The 27,357-nt window shown below is 32.9% G+C and overlaps 1 protein-coding gene across 1 annotated transcript in view; it reads left to right on the top strand.

Annotated features, from left to right (window-relative positions):
* LOC103573741 (putative protein kinase C delta type homolog) overlaps positions 1 to 27,357 on the top strand; it is a 435,992-nt gene that overhangs the window by 41,857 nt on the left and 366,778 nt on the right. The window lies entirely within an intron of this gene.

The following is a 27,357-nucleotide window of genomic DNA, read 5'->3' on the forward strand; positions in this document are numbered from 1 at the left end:
ATGAGTCTGAACAGCTTTAAATATATGGGTCCAACGTCAAAACTATGGGAGCAGTACTTTGAATGCGTGACAGTAGCCCTTCAATTTATTGAAGCCGAGCGTTTAAGTGATTGGCAATTGCATTTGCAAAGTATCCAAAAAATGTTGCGTATTTTTCACGCAAGTGATCATCACGCATATGCTAAATCAGCTCAGATTTATCTCCAAGACATGGTCCAACTGGAATATGTTATGGATGATACAGAGTACCATAAACTTACTAAAGAAGGCTTTTTTACTATTCGAATATCTGACAAAGCTTTCCGTGGAGTCTGGGCTGATATGACTATTGAGCAATCTTTAAATCAGTTTTTTTGGAACAGACTTAAAGCATAGCCGTTGTGTAACTCCAAGTGTAGTTGCACGATATTTAGACTCAATGCCATCAGTTTTTGATATTATGGAATCTTTAGAAGAATATATTGGTATCAGTTCTGCTACAAGTGAACAACATGTCAACCTTTCAGCTGGTTGAATAAAAACAGATATAGTTGACCTTTCAAAATTTGTTTGTCTTCAGGGACATGGCCCATTCAAGAAACAAGATTATTTGATGTCTTTATCTGCTGGTGTAATTGGAGAAGCTGATATCAATTGTCATAATGCTGAAGAGTTAGGATACCAAGGAATGATGTCAATGGTTAATAAAAGAGCCAGTAAAGTTTCACTGTCATTTACCTACAGAGTTTAATCATTAGCCAACGCAAAAACGGTTAATAAGTCTCCCAAATCTGGTGTATTCACAATCAATGTGGCATTATTATTTCAAAAATTAACCAGCGTATTTCAAAAAAATCCAGAAGTAAGGCGTCAAGCATTTGACTACGGACTGTCACCATATCCACTATCATTATTCGACAAAAATGGAGCCATGAAAAAAACCAAAAAGTCAGAATTATATGATTCAATGCAATCACTTGATAGTAGCTGCATAAATTTATCATCATTAACATTTGTAATTGGTGGCGGATTTTTATTGCACAAAGTTATTTGGCCACACGGGAAAAGTTATAGATATATTTGTGAGTTATACTTAACATACATACGAGCTCATTATCGCCAGAATAGTTACATCATATTCGATGGTTTTGACAATGAATGTATTGGAGTAAAATCATATGAAAGATTTCGAAGGCAGCAAAAAAGTATTGGTGCCGATATTGATTTTTCCAAAGATATGATTGTTCAAACTCATCAAAGCAGTTTTCTGGCCAATGTAATTAATAAACAAAGATTCGTAGCGATGTTGGCTAATTATTTGTTGCGCGCTGGAATGAATGTGACAATAGCAACTGAAGATGCTGACTTTTTAATTGTGAAGACAGCTATTGATTTCAATACAGCGGATAATTCAGTTGCAGTTGTTGGTACAGTCATCGATTTACTCGTACTACTAATCGGCTAAACTCCTATATATCACGAAATATATTTTAGAAAGTGTAACAATGCCAGGAGTCCAGATACGTAGTACACTACTAGAAATAACATTTCAGTAAAACCATTTATTCTCTTTGCTCACGCTTTGGCAGTATATGATACGACTAATGCAATGTATGGTAAAGGGAAGAAAATGCTATTAAAATTATTGAAACAAAATTCAGAACTTCAGCACGAAATTTTGCCATACTACAATATAAACAGCAAAACTGAAGATTTGGATCTAGTAGCTGGAAAAATTATCTTCAATTTATACGGTGCAAATGGTGACATATCTGATTTAGGAGAGCTCAGATGCAAAAGTTTCGACAACTCTGGATGTGTCGAAACGTCAGATATGAAATTTATCCAGCTACCTCCAACCAAAGGTGCCTTAATTAAGCACATCAAGCGAATTTTTCATCAAGTGCAATCATGGCTAGGCAATAAATTGCTACCAGAACAATGGGGGTAGAGGCGAAAAATAATGATAGTGACATCTATAATGACAGAAGATGAACCAGCTCCGAACTCATTACTATCTTTGGTAAGTAAATTTGTATTTTGTAGACGATCTTTTAGCAGTGAAATATATTTTCATGTCAGGTTATCGGTAACTCAAATAAAAAAATTTCATAATATATTTACAGATTGCTTGTGGTTGCAAAACCGATTGCAGTACATCTCGTTGCAGCTGCCGAAAATCGGGCCTTCACTGTACTCAGCTGTGCAAGCATTGCAATGGAGAATGCTGCACAAATGCTAATACGAATAAAAAAAATCACGTAAATGCTATTAATGAAGTAGATGAGCTCGACGAAGATTCTGATATCGACGATTCAGTGGAAACATCACGGTAACAAGCAAATAATTCTCTTTTGTCAGATAGTTCAAATGAAGATAATTTTGACATCACAGTTGAGGAATTAACATAGATATAATATATAATATGATAAATAATAGATAATATACTAAATACTATTTCATTTTAAGTTAAAAGACGGATCAATTTGATGTATTTGTACATACGAATTGCTAGAGCCATTTTTTGTTTAAAAAATACTTAAATATCAGGTAGAAAAATTATTTAATTGAGTTAAAAAAAAAATTTAAATTAAAAAAAAAGAAAATAAAAACACAAAAAAAATTTTAAAAAGAAATTATTTTTTTTAATTATAAAAAGTACCCGAGAACAAATTTTTATATATAATCATTCAAAATTATGTATAACTCTATAAAACTTGATTATATATAATTATATCTAAAAAATGGCCAAATATAATCATATATAAATATATATAATTTTATAAAATATATATAATTATTAGGGTGGTGCAGAAAAACCGAGTATTTTTTTTTCGAGTCTCTTATGAAAATATGTTGGTTTGCGATGGTTTAAGAAGATTCTCCAAAAATCAGCTCGATAAAATATTTTCAAGAGGTCACTCACGAATTTTGAAAATATCAAAAAAGATCGAAATTCGATTTTTTTATTTAAAATTTTTTTTTTTTCATGGCAGCAATACTTTATAGTTGTGAAATCATGAGTAGGTTGAAAATTTAAGCCCAAAATTAAAATTTTTAAACCTCGCTTAAGAATTTTGAATATTTCCGAGCGACCCTTAAATATCAATAATAAAGCTTCTTGATTTTTTCACCATTAATTGGCATCACAGTGAACGAAAATATAACCCGAGAAATAGAAATAATAAGTTATTAACATACTTATTTTATTTTTTAATTCAATTTGTAGGTTTTTTCGCTTATTCAAATCTTACCAAATTTTATTGTTTAAGACGGCTCTGTATATTTTTGGTTATGGAAAAGTTATATTTTACTGAAATGTCAATAATTGAGTCATAAAAAAATACAACAACTAATTCAAACTATTAGTTACGAATTATCAGTTAATATTCAAAATTCTTGAGCGCCGTGTAATATTTAAATTCTGGGCTGAAATTTTTAGTATAGTCATCAATTTACAAGTATAAACTATTGCTGCCACAGGAAAGAAAAAATTTAGAAATTAAAAACTCGAATTTCAATCATTTTTGATATTTTCAAAATTCGTGAGCGACCTATTGAAAATTGTTTATCGAGCTAATTTTTTGAGAGGCTTCTTAAATCATCGTAAACCAACAAATTTTCATGCGAAATCTAAAGAAAAAATAGTCGGTTTTCTTGCGCTACCCTAATAATTATATATAATTATATATGATTATATATGATTATATATAATTACATATAGTTATATTTGGCCATTTTTTATATTTAATTATATATAATCCAGTTATATATAGTTATATATAATTTTATATGATTATAATATGAAAATTTTTTCTCGGAAGGTTTAATTGTAAGTTTAGGTTTTACTATCTCTCAAAATTGATAAATTTTAAAATATAGTGAAACCTAAACTTACAATTAACTTTCCCAATGAGACAATTTACAGATAAATTGAGCAAAATATAGATAGCCCGAACTGAGAATCGAACCCAGACCATGTCGGTATCGCGCCGATCCCGGTCAAAAAAATAACTTGATTTTGATGCAATTTTCAAAATTTTAAATAGAGCAAGTCTAGGAAGACAAAAGCAAGTCAAGTTGAAGTCCCTTTTTTTCTAATAAATGGAAAAATATTTTAAGATATAAAAATAGGTTTGGTTTTGACTTGCTTTTGGCTAAGTTGTCTTACTTAGTACCTATTTACGCCAACTAAGTCAAATTCGAGTTAAGTTTAGCTTGAATTTGACTTAGTTGACTTAAATTTTTAAGTTAAAAAGCTTTAAGTAAAATAATAAATTTCGATTTCCAAATGCATGTGGTGGCCGAGCGGGCTAAAGCACTTGACTGTTTTCAGAGCTTCGATGGAAGGGTCGTCAGTTCAAGTCCCATCACATGTTGGAAAATAATTAAAGATTTCTTCTTTACCGAAGTTGAAAAATAATATACAGTAGACTCTGGTTATAAAGTTATATTTCTGTCTATACTCTTACTTGCAGGAAAAAATGAAATCGACGTGAGAGTGAGTAGAGCGTCCGATGTAACTTTTCAACCAGAGTTTACTGTATAACGCTCAGTGGGTTAAAATGAGTTGTCAACTAGTAATTAAATCATTTTTTTAAACAAAGAAATGAATGATTTTGTTTTCTTATTCAATTCAATTGATTGAAAAATAATTTCAAAACTTAAATTATTTCAAATAATTTTTAATTATCTTAGAAAACAGAAATATACGATATTTCTCTCATTTTTTTTATTATTATCTCATAGAACCCCATAAGTATGTCACCTACGAATTAACGTAAAAATAATAAAACTATTTTCTCATTCATTCTTATACAGCGGTAAGAGTAGTATAAACTTGTACCCCTAGAATCTTATAAGAAATTGACTATTTTCCCATTCATTCTTTTACAACAAGAAAAAACAAGACGTCTATATTTCCAATTGATTCTTTTACGAAATGTATAAGTACGACGCATTACTAATCATTCCGATAAAAATGTGAACATGTACAACAAATTTCATATAAGAATGAATGAGACATGTGTTAAAGGATTTGGTAAGTTTCTATCGAATTATGCTCGGGTTTGAATATTCTCATAGGTTCTAATATGGACTATCATTTTTCGATGGGACACTTTACCGATTCATTCTCATAAAAAATTTTTTATGAGAATCTATCGGATTTTTTAAGCAAGGCATTAGCTGCATTATTTCATTACACAATTATATTATATTCAATTTAAATTATTCTAATTACCTACTACAACTTTTTTTCTTTTATTTAAATAATTATTTTAATGAATCATTACAAACATTGAAAAGCAGAGTAAATTTCTGAGGTTGAGTAGAATGATTTGGAATTTATGTGCTAAAATATCTGAAATTATAAATAGTATAAGATTACATGAAAGCAATAAAAACTGTAATGAAAATCATACGTCATCATACTTCTCGAAAAAAATAAATATTTTGTCCCAAATAAATCAATTTTTTTGTGCCGTTTTAAAATATTTTTTAATGACAAATACATATATTTGATACAACTAAATATGACAGTTGATTCATATAATTTTATGATTTGACTGAAATATATAATTTATTTGTGGTAAATAATCGATATATTTTTGGTAAATATATTAAATTTCTGACGAATAACGGAAAATTTGGTAATACTTGAGCACATGGCCCAACTAACCTTTATTTGCAGAAATTGGATCGATTCTTTACCCCGAAGTAATCATTTATTTCACGCAATTCAATTGCTCAATTATATTATTATTTTCTCACAATTAAATATTTATCTGATCATAATAAAATATACGTTATATTTAGCTCAAATAAATCTTTTTTTCAGTGTTATACCTAGAATAGCTTTCTTCAATTTCCGACATATTTTAAAATCGCTTTTAACTATGGTTATTCACTAATATATTTTCATAAATTATTAAAAATAAAATTGAACAAAACTTACTATCAATTTCTAAAATTCGAATAGAATGCTTGGATGATTGTTTAGTTTTTTTATCAACCTAGGTTAGCGAGGTTAGAGCTCCTTCCTTTAATGCTGTCGAAGGGATTTTAGATGTAGGTATTACATCAAACTTGTTTTCAACAATCCAGTGTATCAATACGTTTTTCATGTTTGTTATTTTAATTAAAATAATATAAAATCACTTATTTCTGTTAGTAAATAGTTTAAATTCACGTTAAATAAGAAGTCACTCTAGCAATAATGATGGCGTCGTTCACTTTAGTAACACACAATGTGGTGGTGGTATCAGTATATAAAACCGAACACTATTGGTGAGCTTGAATATAGGCGCCTTCTCTGTATCCTATGTATGTTCAACTTTTCCCTTCATAAGATATATGTGCACTTTTATCAAAAATACTTTTTATATAAATAATTTGTCAATTATTCCGGTGAAAATATTTAAAAACATGTATTCAATTTTTTAACTTCCCGCTTAAAAAATCGATGCTTTTCAAAAATTTCGGGAAGTTATTGTTTTCACCCCGATTTTCGAAAATCGAGTTTTCATCAGATGTCGACGATTTGAGGTCCTAGGAAGCTATTCTGACTGTTTTCAGAATGATGTCCGTGCGTCTGTATGTATGTATGTGTGTGCGTGTGTGTGTATGTGTGTGAATGGTCTATAGCTTTTTAACTAATGAATCGATTTGAATGGTTAAGAATATTGGCGAATCACGGAAAAAATAAATGTTTTTGTTTAGTTTTTTATTGATTTTTCAAAAACGAATTGAACGATCAACGCCAAAATCTAATCAGCTTTAGAACTCAACAAAACGCATCGAATACTGCCTTAACAATCTCATTCGGTTAATTTGTTCGAGAGATATCGTTGGAGAAAGAAATGGTAAAAAACGGGTTTTTCCAAATATCTTCAAGATGGCTGGATCGATCGCTTTCAAATTCTAATCGGCTCTAGAATCCAACGAAACGCGTCTATTGTCACCTCAAACGTCAAAATCGGTCAATTAGTTCAAAAGATATCGGTGTTAAAAACTTAACATTTTATGTTATTTTTTCCGGATACTTCAAAGTATACTGTACTAAAATGTGTCTAAAATCATAAAAACATTCCCTTTATAATCTCTTTTGATTATCATATTATCATCAAACTTGTTCTTTAGTATAAACCATATTATTAACGAAAAAATCGAAAAAACACAATTTTTATTGATTTTCTCACATATTTTATATATTATTGCTCTGACCTAAGCCAAAACTCATTTAAATCTTGATTTTGATCACTGACATTAATTTTGCCTCAATACATTTATTTTATTAAGCATAATCGGAAATTAAAATTTAAAAACCGCTTGTTCATTAATGATTTTTGATTCTTAAACTTTTAAACTTTAGCATAACGTAACTTGTTAGAGTTTGAAAAGCTCATAAAAAACCAATCGCATGCAATAAGATGTTCGAGCTCAAAGAGCTCGCAAACATAGTCACATAATTATTTTGAGCTCCTTGAGCTCGAAAACAGCGGAAAGTTTTGGGGCTGGACCGCAGGGCCAACCGATGACCGGATTTTTTTTTAGTACAATAATATAATGCTGTAAAATTTATAGGTATTATATATTTATATAAATGTTGCAAGACCATGTAGACAGTAAAATAATCGACCAGAAAAATTCTACTCACTAATGACAAATAAAAAAATCAGCCTGTCGGTTGACCCTGCGGGCCAGCCCCAAAACTTCCTGCCCATTTCGAGCTCCTTGAGCTCGAAAAATCGTCGTACATACGTTTTCGAGCTCTTCGAGCTCGAAAATACGTTTTTATGCCTTTGTTTTTGAAAAAAAAAAAAAAAAACGTTTTTCACGATTTTTTCTCAAACGATATCTCTCGAACGAATAAACCGATTGAGACGTTTAAGGTGGCAATCGACGCATTTTATTGGGTTCTACAACTGATCAGATTTTGAAATTGATTTATCGAGTCGCTTTTGGGAAATTTCCAGAATATTAAAAAATTTTTTTTTTTATAAATTCTTTCGACAACGGTTTCTTTTGAAAGAATTGACCGATTTTTTTGTTTGAGGTGGCATTCAACGCGGCTTATGAAGCTTCGAAGCCCAGTTGGTTTTGGAATCAATCCATCAAGAACATAAAAAGTTATCTAAAAAAAACATTTTTGAAAAAACTTTATTTTTTGAATATCTCTGAACAAGCCGTACCGATCAAGTTTAATTTTTTTCAGATTCAAGATATTCGCAAGCCGCGTCGAATGACAATTTGACGATCAAAATCGGTTCATCCGTTCAAAAGTTATAGATATTTACATACGTACGTACGTACATACATTCATACATACATGCACTCAGACATTATCGTGAAGTTAGTCAGGATAGCTTCCTAGAACCTCAAAACGTCAAGATCTCTTAGAAATTCTATTTTCGAAAAGCGGACTGAAACCAATAACTTCCCGAATTTTCGAAAATTTATAATTTTTTTAGCGCGAAGTTAGAAAAATTTTTACTGAATTTCTTTAAATGCATCAAACATAGACATCGGTAAGTTCTCGTATTTACTTTTTTTACTGTTCGTTTCACTAAAATATACATTAAATTGTAAACGTTATTGCATTCGAATTCATAATTCATCCATCATTAATGTCAGATTAATTAAAAATTTTTTTTTGTTTCAAGATAATTTTAAGAAGTTTTAATAATTTAAATAACCGTTTGATAACTACAAAAAAAGTTATATTTATGTGTTTATTAATTATCATATTTTTCAACCTGTAAACTTTTTAATAATAATTTATTAAAATTTTTAAATATAATTAAAATAATTTTAGAAAAAGTAATTATTATACTCTAAAAAATAAAACTCAGTTTTAACTTACTTTTGGCGTGTTTTTTTAAGTCAAAAAAGGAACAAGCAATACGTAATTTTAACTTCCTTTAGCAAGTCAAAATCGAGTCAACTCGATGAGTTACCAAGAGTAGCGAAAATCAAGTTACTTAAGTCAAAAGCAAGTCAAATAATTCAAAAACGTCAAAATCAAGTTATTTTTTTGACCCGGGGAGTCAACTTTTATTTTTAGTTATACTTTCAATTTTTGAATACCATAAAAAAAAATTGTTTTTTTTTTTAAACACCCTAATAATGACATACGATTATATATGGATATATGTATAAGATTGTATATAATCATATATGATTAGATACAAGAAAATTTTCTCGAAATATTATTCTATATGATTATATATGGAGCGCTGCATATGACTTTTTTCGTTTAAATATTGCATTATATATAATCATGCATAATTATACATACAAAAAATTTCTCGGAATAGTATTCTATATAATTGTATATAATTATCTATAATTGTACATAATTATATATGATTATATATGGACATATATACAAGATTATATATAATTATATATGTAATCATATATAGTTATATATAATTATGTATGATTATATATGAACATTTTTTCTCGGGTAAAGTTTTGTCCTTAATTCTAAAATAAAAACGCGAGCAGTAGAGATTTGGCCGTGCGAAAGTGAGAAATCTGAGCGTACATAAAACGACACTTGATGTAGGTTTTAGGCCCCGAAAATATCAATATATAAGTGAGAATAGTGTGGTCTATATTGCTGTCTCAATACTAATACGCACGCGTAAGTTTTCTTTTGCTACGGTGTAGACGTATATTTATGTCCTTCTTACCAAAAGCGTAGAGCAAGGGGGCTTTTACGTATGATTCTATCCATTTTAATTTTCAGGTACTCTGTTACCTTTACTACCTGTATACAATAAAACCGAGGGTACTCATAATTTTCTATATATTTTTCTCTACAACTTTTATATACCACTTTTCGCCGAAATTCGTTTAATTCTTCGATAAACCGCTAATTACAAGTATTTTTTATTTTTTTTTTCACCTGTCTAATTGAAATTTTACCTTGATTTTTTTGCATATGTTTTGTAATCACATTCCGAAGCTTATTTGAAAAAGTCAGACCTGGCTGGACCTGTTTTCGTTTATCAGGTCTATTTGACTGGACTATACTGGTTACCTCAAATGTACATTCGATTGGGGTTGAAAGGTGGACCATATTTATCCTTGGAGGAACAATTTGCATGCCCGCGAATATCTTAGTGGTGGATTCCTGAACTACCAAATATTTATTGTGCAGCAACAGCGTGTTCTCACGCCAGATAATTTATTAATTTTTTTCGCCTGCTTGTAAATAATTATTTTGATAGTTGTTTTTCTGTATTTAATTTAATAACCCGGGAAAAAATGATTTTGCCTAATTACATACAATTATGGATAATCACTTATATATGATCCGATCCAAAAATTGACTAAATCTGAGTATATATAATCATAGATGAGTTCATAGGTGAGTATATATAGTCATGCATTAACGAATATAGTCATTTTTAGAATTTTATTAAGAATATCTGTAAATTATTTATCAAGTAATTACTTTAGTATTTATTCTCGTTATCAATACAAATTTCCGTTAACTTCAAATAGAAGAAAAAAGTTACAACCGGTTAACTACTATTTTATTACGGGGTCACCCGTCCAATTAATGTCTTACGTCAATGCTGCTTACCCCCATGGAAAAACTATATATTTAGAAAACAAAAAGAATATATTCTAGAATATATAAGAAATATGAAGAATACAAAAATAATATAAAAGGAATATAAAATAATATAATTAAGATATATGCTTGATGTATTCTCGATACAAAGAGAATATATTTATTTTAGTATGTTATTTGTCGTTTTAAATATACTCCAAAATATAGACAGAAAACATGTAATATATATCAAGAATATGCAAGGAATATATATGAGAAATATCCTTGACGGTTTTGAATCAGCCTGAAAACACCCTGGGAGTGGAAACATGGAGGAATCATGGTGGATCCAGGGTGGTTACAGGGCGGATTTGTGCCATTTTATCACCGTGTATACACGGTGGTTACACGGTGTTTCCACGACGGTTACACGGTGTACTTACCGTGATTCCACGGTGTATTCACCGAGATTCCACGGTGATTACATGGTGTACGTGGAATCACGGTGGGTACACCGTGTAACCATCGTGAAATCACGGTGATAACATGATAAAAAAACCCACCGTGTAACCGCCGTGGATCCACCGTGATTTCACCGTGTTTCCAGGGTGTTTCCAGGGTGATTCGAAACCACGAGGGATTCAGAATACAACATTAGTATTACAATAAAAATATATACGAGATGTATACAGAATATATTGTCACGATTGAAGATCGTGATGGGCGTAGGTACGAAATTCGTACAAAATGTAGTGAATAAAAGGGTACTTATATTATTGATCAAGGACCGATCCTATGACCTGGGCTCACGTGACCAAATGCTCAGTTTATTCTATTTTATATTTAAATCGCGCCCACACAATATTGTTGAAGAAAATACTGATAAAACCCAAAGCAATTTTCAATTTATGATGTGACTGATCTAATTTCACAATCGAACGTCGAGCGGTAAACGTAAGATTGTGTACCCCCTACTGTGAACGATCGGTCTGAGCGGCTAGATAGGTAGAAAAATAAGGGATAAAGGAAGGTAGGTTGCCCAAAAGCTCGTATCTCATTGTTAAAGTAAAATTGTCTGATAAATAATGTTTTTCAAACGTTTTATGTTAACGAGTATTTATTTATTGAGGACTAAATATTCTCAAAATACAAAAGAGTTACAAATTTAAAATAGTAAATATGAAATCGAATGTTTCATGCATATGGTTTACAAATGTTTCAAAATATATGAAAATAAAAATACCAGATAATGGTTACAATGTTTAAAACACCCTAAACAGGTTTAGGTGAGGTGTCAATATTGTCAGCAGTAACACAGGACACTTAATTTACAACGTGTTCTCGCGGTTAATCAATACGATTCTAATTTATCGATTTATTTATTTATTTAGTGTGTTTTGTTGCATCAATTTAAATGTTTATTCGTTTTAAAATCTTCGTAGATTAAAATAGAACAAAGTCTTCGTGTTTCTCGCCGTAAAATAATTCTAACGTATTCAAATTCTTCGCTTTTTCGCGGTAAAATATTATTCAAAATCTTCGCATTTATCGCGGTAAAATATGCTTTGATTCTTCACATTTCTCGTGGTATAATTCAATATTAAAATAAAAATAAAATTGAATGGATTAAAATAAGATGAAGATAATCAATGTTGTACCGGTGCTAAATGGTTGATAGTAGTTCACGACTCACAACGATGAAGGACCAATCGTACGATCTGGGCTCACGTGATCGGATGCTATACGCTAATATCGCGTTGATTATGCTTCTGAAGCTAGTAGAAAATAATATGCCGATTATACGAGTGCTTACGACGATCAAGGACGGATCCAATGATCTGGGCTCACGTGACCGAATGCTCAATCGGAAGATCAATCCTCTAGCCACGAACACCGTCAAGTGTCCGGAGTTCAGTATGGTTCAGAGTTTGATTCCCAAAAGAACTGATGAGCTAAAGTCCATGGTCTCTTTATATGATCTTCACATATGAAAAGTTGTGGTAACTTGTTTCCCATACGAGAAGACTCGGACCCGCCTGAAAGTTCTAGGCCCATGCACACATGTGATCCCGGGGACATAGATTTGACTATGAAGTAGGCCGATGATTCTGGCGTCATTCTGTCCCTGAGCAACGCTCGTGCTGGAAACCATAAATTTGGAGGTTTCTATTAGCTTTCTCTAATTTCCAAGAATCACATGCAGGTGCACATGAGTTGGGTGGTCTATAGTTTTAAAATGAAAAATCAAAGAAAAGATTACAGCGCTTATGCTTAAATTCTTAAATCGGAACGAATACCTAAATTTTAAAAATACGTTAAGTAAAAATGATGAAATTTCAAGAAAAGAGAAATCTATAATACACGTGGTCCATTAGTATAATTCGACTTAATTGTAAAGCGTTGACAACGCTCAGGTAGGTATGTTTGTCCGGTACGACTGCTGACGTTAATAAGTCAACGTAATATATAAAAAGGTCAACGTATAAAAGTTCTTAATGTGTACTTATTTGGGAAAAAAAAAAAATTTTTGAATGTAGCAGCCGTGACAATATCTTGCAAATAAAAAAATTCTCCAGTAAGATTTTAGTGTCAGAGCAAGTACAGTGGGTCTGTCTGACATGTGTAGGCTTTGATTCTGAGCCAAATGGTATTTTTAACTCCCCTGTTTAACTTGGTCTTTGAAGCTCCAAGTGTCAGAAAACTTAATGCAAGGTCATACATTATCAACTTTTTTATTTTCAATGAAAAAAAAATGCACTCGAGCTTCTTGGACCTGGTCCACGTCACGTCAGGCACCTAATGGGTCTTTTTCATGATACCAGTAGGTTCTGGAGTTAGACCAAGTGCAATGGGTCTGTCTGACGCGTGTTGGCATTGATTCGGAGCCAAATGATTGTTTAAAGTTCTGTTTTACCTGATCATAGAGGCTCCAAGTGTCAGTCAACTTAATGCAAGGTCGTCCATTAGCAACTGGAGTTTATTTAATGAAAAACAAAATACACTTATTTCTCGCCCTGGCCCACGACACGTCAGACACCTAATGGGTCTTTCTCATCATACCAGTAGGTTCTAGAGTTAGACCAAGGACAATGGGTCTGCCTGAAGCGTGTTGACATTGATATGAAGCCAAATGGGAATTTTTACTCCTGTTTTACCTGGTCGTTGATGCTCTAATTATCTGTTGAATTTTGGGAAATTCGCCAATTATTAAATTATTGTTTCTTTTTCTATTATTGTAATATTATCATAAATTATCAGAACAATTATGTAATGTCACTCAATAGCTATCAAATTATACACTTATAACAGTAAGATCACCGATGAATCAAATTAATACGCTTGTGATTCAGGATAATAATTCAGATTTATTCGGATGGACTAACACTACATTATAATTTAGTTTTATAATATTTATCATTGTTACTTTTTCCTGCACGTCCCTCAGATGAATAGCAGTCAGGTGTCTAGGTTTTTTATCTACGATTATTAGGTTCTCTAGTTCTTTTCCTGTGACTAGTGTACTTTCAAGTTTTTGAAAATATCTTCTTATAGCGAGTTCATGCTCTTTTTCTTGCTCTGTCTTCATCAAAATTTCAAATATTTTAATTTCAAATATATCATTGTTGCTTAGAACTACTGTGTAACTATTGCGTTTTTTAACTGTTTTCTCAGAACGTTTCAAGCTATGTATCATTCCGTTATTAATTTACTCTCTTGTATAATATTTTATCCTGTCATATTTGTAGTGCACTCTGTTAATAGATAATATATATTCTCTGTTGATTGGAATCCGTATCGAGTTACCAATTATTATTTGATTCTCAGTCAATTTATGCATGATATTTGATCCTTATTTCGTGCAAACAAATTATCGAGATATCGTTTTTTTTTATCTGTCAAATTATGAGAACATTCTAACTCTAGATTTTCCATAGCAGTTCTCATACGAAATGCATCACAAATTTGAATATCTACTCCAATAGAAATTCGAACATACTTCTGCAATCTCTGATTAAAATCTTCGTTTATAAATGCACTATGCGTCCAACACGGGCTCCAATTGAAATCACTCTGCGCTTAATGTGCTAAGAGATGAACATTAAAAGAAACGTTTTTATTTTTTCATAAATAAATTCCATTTCTTCTATGAATCTAAGGAGCAAATTTTCAGCTTTTCGAAATTTCAAAGGCATGATATCTTCTTTGCATAAAATTGTTTCACCAATAGACTCTAATGATCAGTTATGTATTCAGGACAAAACGGTTTTATCGTCACCTAACTATAACCCAATAGCCAAATCACCCACTCATGTGCTTTCCAGTGAACACCATCTGACATTTCCCTAGGTGTTTTTGAAGTTTCTAGTCTTGGTTTGTACGAAGTTAAAACTATCTGTATCTTTCAAGTACCGACCAGAATATAATTTTTTCCCCACGATTGAATGAATCGGACCAAAGATCAGCAAACTGTTTTCAAACTCCTAGAGCAACACAGTGCATACAATCAACGTCAATATTTTTGATAATATCAAAGTTTGGTATCTCACTCAAGATTGATTTTTCTTTCATCCCTTTTCTTTTTGATTTAATTTTATGTTCAACGTATCTCAGAGAACTTTTATGTGTACAGAATCCTTTTCCAAAGTAATTTTTATTTTTTGACATTGGATATACACGTGTATGACCGTTACCTTTTGCGACACTTTCATCAGGATGCAAACATAATCCACAACCGAATTCTCCATTGAATTGAGTTGGACCTCTTATTTTTGGTCTTTAAAGAAAGTCACAAACACAATTTAATGCCAGACATTTGCGTGTAATCGTAGTATTTCGATAAGTGTAATTAAATCCTATGTTATATAATAATTTACACTCTTCAACAAATGGCTTTAAATATTCGTTTGTAGATTTTGGCTTGCCTTTTCCAAGCCAAAGACTTACGAACATAATATTTTTTCTAGGATCAATTGGAGTTAATTCATTTATAGTGCACAGCAACGGATATATTGAATAATTTGATTTTTGGAAAATTGGAGCACCGTCTAAGCTAAAATTTACATTTATCATGTTGTAACACTGCACTTTGGATTTTCGACTTGAAAATCGGGCGCGAAAATTTAAGTCATCTGATAGCCATCTAGCATGCTAATTATATACTATTTATACACTCTTCAGTTACTCAAGGCCCTGTAAGAGGCCCGTAAGATCGAATTTTAATTAAAGTATAGGTCGCAGTTGGGTAGCTCCACGTCAGCAAAATTTTACCTATAAAAGGGCTAGCAAGCAATTGCTTGCGAGACAGGCCCTGGCTAACACTCACAGTAGACCAGTAGGGTAGTGGACTGATGACGCATGGCGAGGTCCCTACTCTACCCCAGAGCCCAGTACATATAGCACGAGCTGGCCTAAAGCTAGTCGAATATCAAGTCATTTAGTCCCAGTGATCAGTTTACTTTAATTGGGTATTTGAATTTAGTTTTGTCGTCTGGTATCGGTATAATTGCAGTGACTTTTATAAAATATTTAATCGAAGAAGAAATTGAGTGTTGCTGCATCGTTGCTGTTCATGTCCTGGGGTTTTCTAGCATCGAAGATTGGGTCTACGTCGTCGATGCCACGTCCGCTGTCTACGCTCATGGAGGGTCAATTTCACCTACCACTTCAAGGATAGATCACATCGTAAGGTACACCGTAAGTGGGATTCTTCTTCCCCAACTCAAACCTCTTGGTCTCCCCCCGCGTAAAATAAAATATTAAACTGTACATGCTATAATTATTCTAAATTGATTTGATAAAATAAAATTTGGGGAAATTTCCATTCTGCAATTGATTGGGTACTTGGTTAAATAAAAACATTTCCTTTCGATCATATAAAACCAAAATTTTTTACTTAATAAGCCACCAGGCCTTTCCTTTCAAAATTGTTAGATTTAGCGAATATTTCAGGGGAACGAGGTGAGCCTCCCAGCTCATAAGATTATATAAATTAAGTTAATTGTAAGTTACCGAGGCCTGGACAAGAGCTAACGCAGACAGGCTCACCGGTTATAATGTAGTCGATCTTATTTTTCTTACATAATTTACCCTCAAAAATGTCCTTAATTGCGTATGACTTCCTCCGATCCGAATTGATACTTTAGTGATAGATGAATAAAAACAGTTCCTTTGTCTGAATTTTCAGATATTTTTAATGAGTAATTACAATTTTGACAATGTTTTGACAACTCATCCTTAGCTTTGGGAAATGTTGGTTGAGGACCGATACAACAATTACAGTGCTTGCAAAAATGATGGATTGTCAGGAATTCAGAATATTCATAAAGAATTTTCTTCCAATAATATTTGAACGCAAGAGTTGATGCAGAATCACTGAAAGTATTTAGTAGCTTCACAATAGTATCACTATCTGTATAGCTTGTCACGTAACGATCTAATTTATTTATTATTAATTATATTAATAATATCGAATATCGTAAATCAAGAAATTTCCATAGTATTTAATTAATTATATAAAATAATATAATATAAGAATGAAATAATATTATTTAAGATATTTGAACTTTGAGGATATGAGTAATAGTTAATAAAGTTATTTTTCTATATTTTATCAAATATAAATAAGCGCTGAGGCCTCGAGTAAATCCTCGAGACGTACAGCTGCACAAACATCTATTTTATTGAAGATAACTTTTGTTAATAGATAAGTAACTCATTTGTTAGTAACAAAAGTGGAGAGATCGTAAGAATTAAGTATTTTCAATAAATATTAGAATGGATCATTCGAGAACATGCGTTATCTTGAATGACCCCTCCATATGAATCGATGCGCGGGCCTGATGACCAAACGTATTGATAAGAGTTACCCTAGTTTTTCTCCATTAAGAGGAGTAAGTCTGAAACATAGAATCATCGAGAGCAGTCAGGCTCAATATAAAAACTCAACTTCTTTCTACAAAAAAACACGTATTGATCGATTTTCCTCTTCATTTTTCACGGCTAACTGTCATCAATTCTACAAATTTTCCAGACATGCTCGTAATGGGACAACGATGGGATCAATTTTTTTTTGTAATTTTTTTAATTTCATATTCCAGTTTTTTTTAAGAAAAATGTCTTAAAGTAATAGCATGCTCAGGATTTAATGTAAATAATGATCTGACACACAACTATCATCAAAATTTTCTAATTTCAATTCCTCAGAAAAATTATTTCTAATTAATTTATTATCATTATTATTATTTTTTTGTTTTTAAGTTAAATACTCAGGGGGTTATCCCCAGAAGTCCTACTCTACCGAGGGCCTCATCTGAGTGCCGAATCGTTACTGCTGCGATGCTTCATCAACATGATAATCGACATGCGCAGCAGGCCAAGTTTCATTTCGTTAGGAGACGGAGGGATTCGAGAATGGCAGCCTTTTGCAACCACGATGCCAAAAACTCAACTTGCGATGAACAAGTTGGGATTTTAGACAATGCGGACACAAAAGTCTGCTTCATTTCTCCTAGGACGCCAACAATGAGTACGACAAGCTTGACATAGTGGCCTGGGTAGAGTTTGCCAATTTCAAACAGGAGATCCCGATATATTTCGTGTTTGTGCTCTTCTTTAACGGTAATGTTATATTCAGCTGAAGCTGGAAACTCAATAATATAAATGTTACCAGCAGTTTTCTCGAAGAACACAATATCAGGTTATAACCGGGCAGCATTGGTACGACGTGAGAGTGTGGCTCTCTCGCTGTCCTTGTTGGTTTTTGGTCTTTCTCTCTCTCTCTCGTTACAGCCTGATTGCCGAGTTTGGCTGAGCTAGGCGTTAGACCACAGGGGATGATTCCACGCAGCAGGTGACCGTAAATTGGTCATGTGCGCATAATTAGGTAGGGGTCATCGGAGGTTGGGGCCTAAGACGACTAGATAAAAGAGGCGATTCAAGTGCAGGCAAGGAATTTTAGAGACACTCAAGTCGAAGTGCCGGCAACGACAGCCTCGTTTTAAATTCGCTTGATTTTGTAAAAAGAAAAAAAATATATTCTAAGTTAATCTTATTCTTTGTATATAACTGGTTCATAAAACCATATTTATTAAGTTATCATCTAAGTGGATTGTGTGAGTGTCCAGCATCAAATCCTACATCAACAGCCCAGGATTCGGAAGAGAATGTCCAATATGCAGCGACGGCCGATACCTGCAGTACGTTCGACAATAAAATCCAGATAAGACTTATAATAAAATTACTATATTTTATCTCTCTTCAACGCGATCCAGTATAAATAATTATTGATTTTATTTTCCCGTATCTATTAATAACTGCGTGTTAAACAAATTCATTTATCGTAAATGCACATTCATTTATTCAATTATTTATTGAAAAGAACTTATTTTGTATAAAGGGGAAATTTTGTACATATCTTGGGATTTGGTTAAATAAAATTATTTGTATATAATAATTAAATTAAGTCTCAAGGAAATTACTTTTCATCACCAGTGTCTTTAGAATAAGTTAATTTCAGCCGCGTGTCCGGTCAAAGCGAGTCGACCCATCTCTGAGATTAATTCCCGCGTTCAGAACCAGCAACATCGTAATTAAAATTTATATTTATTATTAATAATTAATTATTTAGTCGGGAAATTATTTAACTGTGGTTCGTGGCTACTGGACACGAAGTAGCCAGGGCCCACCGTTATATTTGGCGCCCAACTCGGTTTTCTCGTTTTGGAAAATTTTAGACCTGGTGATAAAGTAAAATAAAATTTGCAAAATTTTGGAAAATTAAATTAATTAAATATTTTACCGTTGAAGAGAGAAATACTGGTTTTATAAATCGTAAATTGTATTGATACTGTGCTAAATTATATATATATATATATATTGGTTGCCCAAAATATTTTAAACTAAATTCATAAAAATTATAATAATTTGTTTTAAATATTAACCGGCTAAATAGCAAGTAAAAATACTAAAATTTTAAAATATAAAATATCGGGTGAAAAAAATAAAAATTAAAATTGAAATCGTGGTAGTGAAAAAATCGATAAATTCCGGTGGTCTCGTGAAGACCAAGACAAGGTCATCGTCTTACGCGTTGGTCGTACGCGTTACTCGTAGTATATACAATAGGTACGACACTAAGCTTAGAGAAGTAAACACAATAAAATCACTTGTTTGTTTCTTTGTAAATTTTCTCTGGGAAAGAAACTAAAATAAACTAAGTAAAATAAAATAAATTAGTAAATAAAATTTATACACTTTCAAGACTAACAGTGACAGTAAATTTTGTTATAATAAAATAAATTGAATTAAAATTGTAAAAGAAAATTCATTAGTAAAATCACAAGTTAAATTTTAATAAAACAAATACAAATAATTTTAATTACTTTGGTTTAAAATAAACCACTGTTTGAATTATTAAAATAAGTTCAAGTAAAATTCATTAAGTGAATGAGTCATTGCAATAAAATTGTTTGATAAAAATAATATTATATTCAAATTTTAAAATAATTTACTCACTAGACTTAAGTCTAGGTAAATCTTTCAATTAAATGAATCAAAATAAATAACTAAAATCTTTATTGTTAAAAATAAAATTCAGGGCTTAAAGTTTTAAGAGTCGGAAATAAAATTTAAAATTACCAGTCATTAAATAAAACAAAATCGGTGGCTTAAAATTTTAGCCATTGACAAGAATTACTTTTGTATTAATTTTAAACAAAATTAAATTCCAATAGACTTGTGGTTATAGTTTATTTAGGATAATCTAAACTGTCATTGTTAGGTATTACTGAGTCATAACTGTCGTCACCTAGTCATTAAAATAAATTCTTAATCCGGTAACAAAGAAATAAATTTCAATTTTAATAAGTGACAAAAGAAATATTTTAACTTATTTGGATTTACTACCGGTAATTAAATTTTATCTTTGAGTATTATTGGGGCTCGTAAGCTGCTTGTCTTACCAGCTAAAATAAATTAAAATTAAGTCCCAATAATCATATTATGAGTAACACTCGACCAGTGACGCGTCAAAACTCAAAGCGTTCGGTCCAACAATCGGGTAGGCGGCAAAGTGAAGAGATAATTTTCGAAGGAATTAGTTCCTCTAAAGGTAGGAATCAAAACAGGGTAGTGCATTCACCACCCTCGACTACGTATACGATAACGTCAAGCACTACGGTTTCGTCAGCGAGCTCGACGATGTCAAATCCTACTCCGTTACCCGGTATACCTAATTTGACCGTGACTGCAGACACCCCACAGCAAGTTAGACCGCCAGTAAGGCGCAGCTTGGGGAATATGGTAGCAACTACCACATCTATGGTCACGACGGTGACCACCGCTATACCGATTACTACCGCGACTCGACCCAGTACCGTCATTACCACACCTATTACTGTTACAACTTCGTCTGGGTCAATTCAAACGAGCGACCCACAGGCCGTAAATACAAATGAACAATTAAATTTTAATTCGACAAATATTAATAATAATTTACGAACGTCTATGGATGAAGTATTCATAGAAAACCCCCCACCGGTACTTCCTCAACAAATTCAGCCTGATGCGGGATCCGTTTTTCTTCCTGGCACCGTTCCAGTTTCCGCGCAGGCTGATCAAGCGGCAACTCAAACTGTCCTGGCTCAGATTTTAAATTGTTTACAAAATCTGACCTTAGCTATGAGCGCGCAACCGGTAAACAATTCACAAGTGCCTGTACAACAAAATACACAAACTGTTCGCGAGGTAACTCACAGTTTTGGCGACGGGGAGTGCAGTACAGTTCACTTGGATCATGACAATAGGGCTGCTACGACTTCAGCCCTCCCGGTAAATTTACAACCAAGTACCAGTGGAATTAATATCGTTCATAACAATACGGCCGGTTTAAATAACAATAATTTTAATAATAATTTAAACAATAATAGTAATAATTACTCCATTATTAATCCTAGCGTAATTCAAAATAATAATTTAAGTAATAATCCACCAATAAATAATTACAACAATAATTTTGAAATATTACGGGATAATTCATTCGCTGGAAATAATAATAATTTCAATGGGAATTACGCCGGATATCGGAATAATAATGGTCAAGAAAATTTCCAAGAATATTATGAGCAACCTGGAGCAAATAATTTGGTAATACCTAATGCTGCGGCGGTTTCGCTACGTAAATGGCGCGATATAAGAGAAATTGTCAGAGCGTGGCCAGTACGTTTTCCACAAGGCGATTTAACAGCCAATAGTTTCTTGACTTCATTTGAAGCCATGGCGTTTCGTGAGGGTTGGCTCACAACGGATTTCGTGAAAATTCTTGGATATGTTTTTACTGGAAAAGTTACTAAGTGGTACGACGTGTACAGCAGACATTGGTCTGATTATGACCATTTTAAACGGGAATTTTTAAGAGCATTTGGCTCACAAAAGACGGACACCCAGTTATTAATGGAAATCGGTCAGTTGAGACCAGAATCCGGTGAATCGTCAATAGATTTTACATTTAGAGTTCAACAAAAATATAGTGAGATGCGTAACCCACCTCCTGAATCAGAACAGGTTACGTGCATCCGTAATCATTTGCCTAGGAATCTTTCCACCTTAGTATTCTCTAGGTCAGTGAACTCTTATGATGACCTCTTATCGGTATTACATGAGGCTGCCGTGCTATTAGAAGAAAATAAACGCGCGTCTGAGCCATCCGATAAGTCGCACGCTAAAACGAAAGAAAAATCGCGATTCTCAGCAGTGCATTCGTTCCCGCGTACTCCAATTTTGGTTGAGATGATGAATGATAAACAACCACTCGTTATCGAGGAAATTAGAGAGGGAGATGACGGCAAATTAATTGTTTGTGCATCGACAGCTACTGTCCAAACTCCTCAAAATAATTTCTCATCAAATAAATCTCCAAATAGTCGAGTACGTTATTCCTACAACGCGAATAATAATGGCAACTCGAATGCCATAGCGCGTACATTTAGTGAGGTAACTGCTGGTCGTAATTTCGACCAATACTTTTGTTTTAATTGCGGGCAAAATGGGCATACATTTGAACAGTGCATTAATAATAGAGTAGATGTCTGTAATTTCTGTTTTAAAATAGGACATGTCAGACAAAATTGTTTTAGAGTCATGCAGTCAAATAAGAATTCGAATTATAATAATTTTAATAATAATAGTAATAATTATAATTTGAATCGTGGGCAACCAAATGTAAATAATTTTAACAGGGGAAACCCGAACCCAATTGTAAATAATTTTAAAAGAAATGATAATCGAAATAATCGTGGTAACCGTTCGAATCGTTTTGTTAATAATAATAATGTTAATAATAATTATGATAATTCAAATAATTTAAACAACCATGCTAATTGTGTCGAAATACAACCGACCAGTGTTATCGATGTTAGTCGTACTGATCATTCAAAAAACTAGCTTCGCCCTCCTATTCCCCGAGGAAAAAGGGCGCAAAACGTAGAAGGTCTCTCAAACAAATAATATGGGGAAATCGGAGCCCTAGTCGTAATAGTTCACATGAAGCCTGGTTGAATAAACCAAATAAATTCAAAAGAATTAAAGTAATTTCCTTGAGACTTAATTTAATTATTATATACAAATAATTTTATTTAACCAAATCCCAAGATATGTACAAAATTTCCCCTTTATACAAAATAAGTTCTTTTCAATAAATAATTGAATAACCGAATGTGCATTTACGATAAATGAATTTGTTTAACACGCAGTTATTAATAGATACGGGAAAATAAAATCAATAATTATTTATACTGGATCGCGTTGAAGAGAGATAAAATATAGTAATTTTATTATAAGTCTTATCTGGATTTTATTGTCGAACGTACTGCAGGTATCGGCCGTCGCTGCATATTGGACCTTCTCTTCCGAATCCTGGGCTGTTGATGTAGGATTTGATGCTGGACACTCACACAATCCACTTAGATGATAACTTAATAAATATGGTTTTATGAACCAGTTATATACAAAGAATAAGATTAACTTAGAATATATTTTTTTTCTTTTTACAAAATCAAGCGAATTTAAAACGAGGCTGTCGTTGCCGGCACTTCGACTTGAGTGTCTCTAAAATTCCTTGCCTGCACTTGAATCGCCTCTTTTATCTAGTCGTCTTAGGCCCCAACCTCCGATGACCCCTACCTAATTATGCGCACATGACCAATTTACGGTCACCTGCTGCGTGGAATCATCCCCTGTGGTCTAACGCCTAGCTCAGCCAAACTCGGCAATCAGGCTGTAACGAGAGAGAGAGAGAAAGACCAAAAACCAACAAGGACAGCGAGAGAGCCACACTCTCACGTCGTACCAATGCTGCCCGGTTATACTCCCCGTCGCCAGACTTGAGAGTGAGATCCCCGATATTTTAAAAGAAAACCACGATGTACCGGACGCGGGTCATTTGGGTCGCGATAAGATGTATCATCGGATACGTACACGCTACTATTGGCCTGGTATGTATCGCGATGTCGGCGAGTATGTTGAGAACTGTGAAACTTGTAAAAGGGTCAAATATAAACAGACCTCGTCTCAAGCGCCGATGCGCACGCGACAACCTATTGAACCCTGGGCTATAGTCGCTGCCGATGTGACTGGCCCATTTCCGCGATCGAAAGCCGGTTATCAGTATGTGTTGATTGTGCAAGACCTGTATACGCGTTTTATTGAGGTCTTCAGACTTCGTAAACAGACCGGATTAAATATTAAAAAAAGTTTACGTCGTGTTTTCTCACGCTGGGGATATCCTCTGTTTTTAATCACAGACAACGGCAAAGAATTTATTAATCACGAGATTAAAGAGTACTTGAAAGAAACGGGAGTAAAATCAGTACCCACCGCGATCGCGCATCCACAGAGTAATCCGGTTGAAAGAATTAACCGTACTCTTAAACCAATGATTCGGGCATTTATTTCGAAAGACCAGACGTCGTGGGATGAACACTTAGGCGAATTCCAACTTGCTTATAATAGTAGTTATCATGCCTCACTGCACATGTCGCCATACTATTTGGTTCATGGCAAAGAACCACGGCTGTCGGGTAAAATTTCTAGACTCGAAATAGATGATTTGGATCTTGATGATACTGCGTGGCGTATTCGAATTAATCGTCTCGATCAATTACGTCATAAAATCGAGGACGTAATGAGGAATGAAAGTGAGAAGCAAGCCGTATATCACGATAAGGGACTTAAAGAACCACCCAAACTGCAAGTGGGTGATTCGGTATATTACCCAAATCGGAAATTGAGTAAGAAAGCCGATAAATATTCGTCTAGTTTGGCTAGCAAATTCTTAGGACCAGCCATTGTTAATAAAATCATTAGTCCTTTGGTCGTCGAGTTAAAATCAAAGACTGGGAAAAATTTAGGCAATCACTATGTTCCAGATTTAAAATTGCCCAGGCGCAGCCAAAGGCTGATGAAAACCGTTTAACTTTCTTTCAGCTTCCGAGCCCCAATCTCAAGTCTGGCGACGGGGAGTATAACCGGGCAGCATTGGTACGACGTGAGAGTGTGGCTCTCTCGCTGTCCTTGTTGGTTTTTGGTCTTTCTCTCTCTCTCTCGTTACAGCCTGATTGCCGAGTTTGGCTGAGCTAGGCGTTAGACCACAGGGGATGATTCCACGCAGCAGGTGACCGTAAATTGGTCATGTGCGCATAATTAGGTAGGGGTCATCGGAGGTTGGGGCCTAAGACGACTAGATAAAAGAGGCGATTCAAGTGCAGGCAAGGAATTTTAGAGACACTCAAGTCGAAGTGCCGGCAACGACAGCCTCGTTTTAAATTCGCTTGATTTTGTAAAAAGAAAAAAAATATATTCTAAGTTAATCTTATTCTTTGTATATAACTGGTTCATAAAACCATATTTATTAAGTTATCATCTAAGTGGATTGTGTGAGTGTCCAGCATCAAATCCTACATCAACAGCCCAGGATTCGGAAGAGAAGGTCCAATATGCAGCGACGGCCGATACCTGCAGTACGTTCGACAATAAAATCCAGATAAGACTTATAATAAAATTACTATATTTTATCTCTCTTCAACGCGATCCAGTATAAATAATTATTGATTTTATTTTCCCGTATCTATTAATAACTGCGTGTTAAACAAATTCATTTATCGTAAATGCACATTCATTTATTCAATTATTTATTGAAAAGAACTTATTTTGTATAAAGGGGAAATTTTGTACATATCTTGGGATTTGGTTAAATAAAATTATTTGTATATAATAATTAAATTAAGTCTCAAGGAAATTACTTTTCATCACCAGTGTCTTTAGAATAAGTTAATTTCAGCCGCGTGTCCGGTCAAAGCGAGTCGACCCATCTCTGAGATTAATTCCCGCGTTCAGAACCAGCAACATCATAATTAAAATTTATATTTATTATTAATAATTAATTATTTAGTCGGGAAATTATTTAACTGTGGTTCGTGGCTACTGGACACGAAGTAGCCAGGGCCCACCGTTATAAGGTTTATTATGGTCTTTTTTCCGCGTTGTAGCGAATTGCACGTTCCAATAAATACGGCAACGGTCATTCTCAACAACGTGCGGAATATCTCCTGGCAGATAAGGAAGCACTGGTGTTTTATCGATACCATGAGTGTGTCTGAGGTCTTCAGCTGCAGTGAAATTGACAACATTATTATTATTATTATTATTATTATTATTATTATTATTATTATTATTATTATTATTATTATTATTATTATTATTATTATTATTAACATTATTATTATTATTATTGTTATTATTATTATTATTATTATTATTATTATTATTATTATTATTATTGTTATTTTTATTATTATTATTATTATTATTATTATTATTATTATTTCGTGTTAAAGGAATGACGCCTTTCCTGACCTGTTTAATTGACAATTAATCTCTTTAGAATCTAATCTGCGTATGAGTTATTACATGTGGATTAATGATGCTTAAATGCATCATTTTTAATGCGCACTGTAATACCATACTTTAATGAAAAGATTCTAATTATAAAAGGTGTTAATTTTTTTTTTATATAAACGGTTTCGCCCCGAATATACTTGCTGGGCTCATCAGTAAAGTTGATGCAAGTATATTCTACTGTAGACCGTTTAAAGGATGTTAAATGGTTTGACGATAATTCTTCGGATGATGATGGCGCTACAGCAAGTATTCCAAGTTTGCCGTCATCCTTTGGAAGAATTCCAATCAATTTATTATTATTATTATAGAATAGAAGCGTGGTTGAAATTTTTTTTAAATATTTTTTATCAAAAAAATATCTAAAAACAAACATTTTTTGACTCTTTAAAAATTTTATTTAAACCACTTTTCGCAAAGTTACAGGCATTTGAAAGAAAAATCTCTTCATTTTTCTTTAGATTTCGCAAACGGTTAAAGGAAAAAATTTGAAAAAAATCATGAAGGCCTCTTTCAATCTATGCTGAAGGATAAAAAAGTTTCAAACAATCCGAGGTTCAAAAGCTAATGGTGTCTGATTTGGCGTTTAACGCCTTACAGATAGCCCGAACTGGAAATCGAACGCAGACCATGTTGGTATCACGCCGAGTGATCTACCAGTCGAGCTATCTGGCACTATAATATACTCCGTTTAATTTGATCTATAAGTTATTGAGCCACACCGTCCATTGTACGGTAATAGGCCAATTTGATATAGTAGAAACCTCAACGTGCAAACCTTCTCAATAAGACAATTTATAGATAAATTGAGGTAATACACCACTTTTATACAGTGGAAACCAAAACAGAGTTGATTTTTTTAT

The sequence above is a fragment of the Microplitis demolitor genome, chromosome 1 (assembly GCF_026212275.2).
Source record: "Microplitis demolitor isolate Queensland-Clemson2020A chromosome 1, iyMicDemo2.1a, whole genome shotgun sequence".
Classification (NCBI taxonomy): Eukaryota; Metazoa; Arthropoda; class Insecta; order Hymenoptera; family Braconidae; genus Microplitis; species Microplitis demolitor.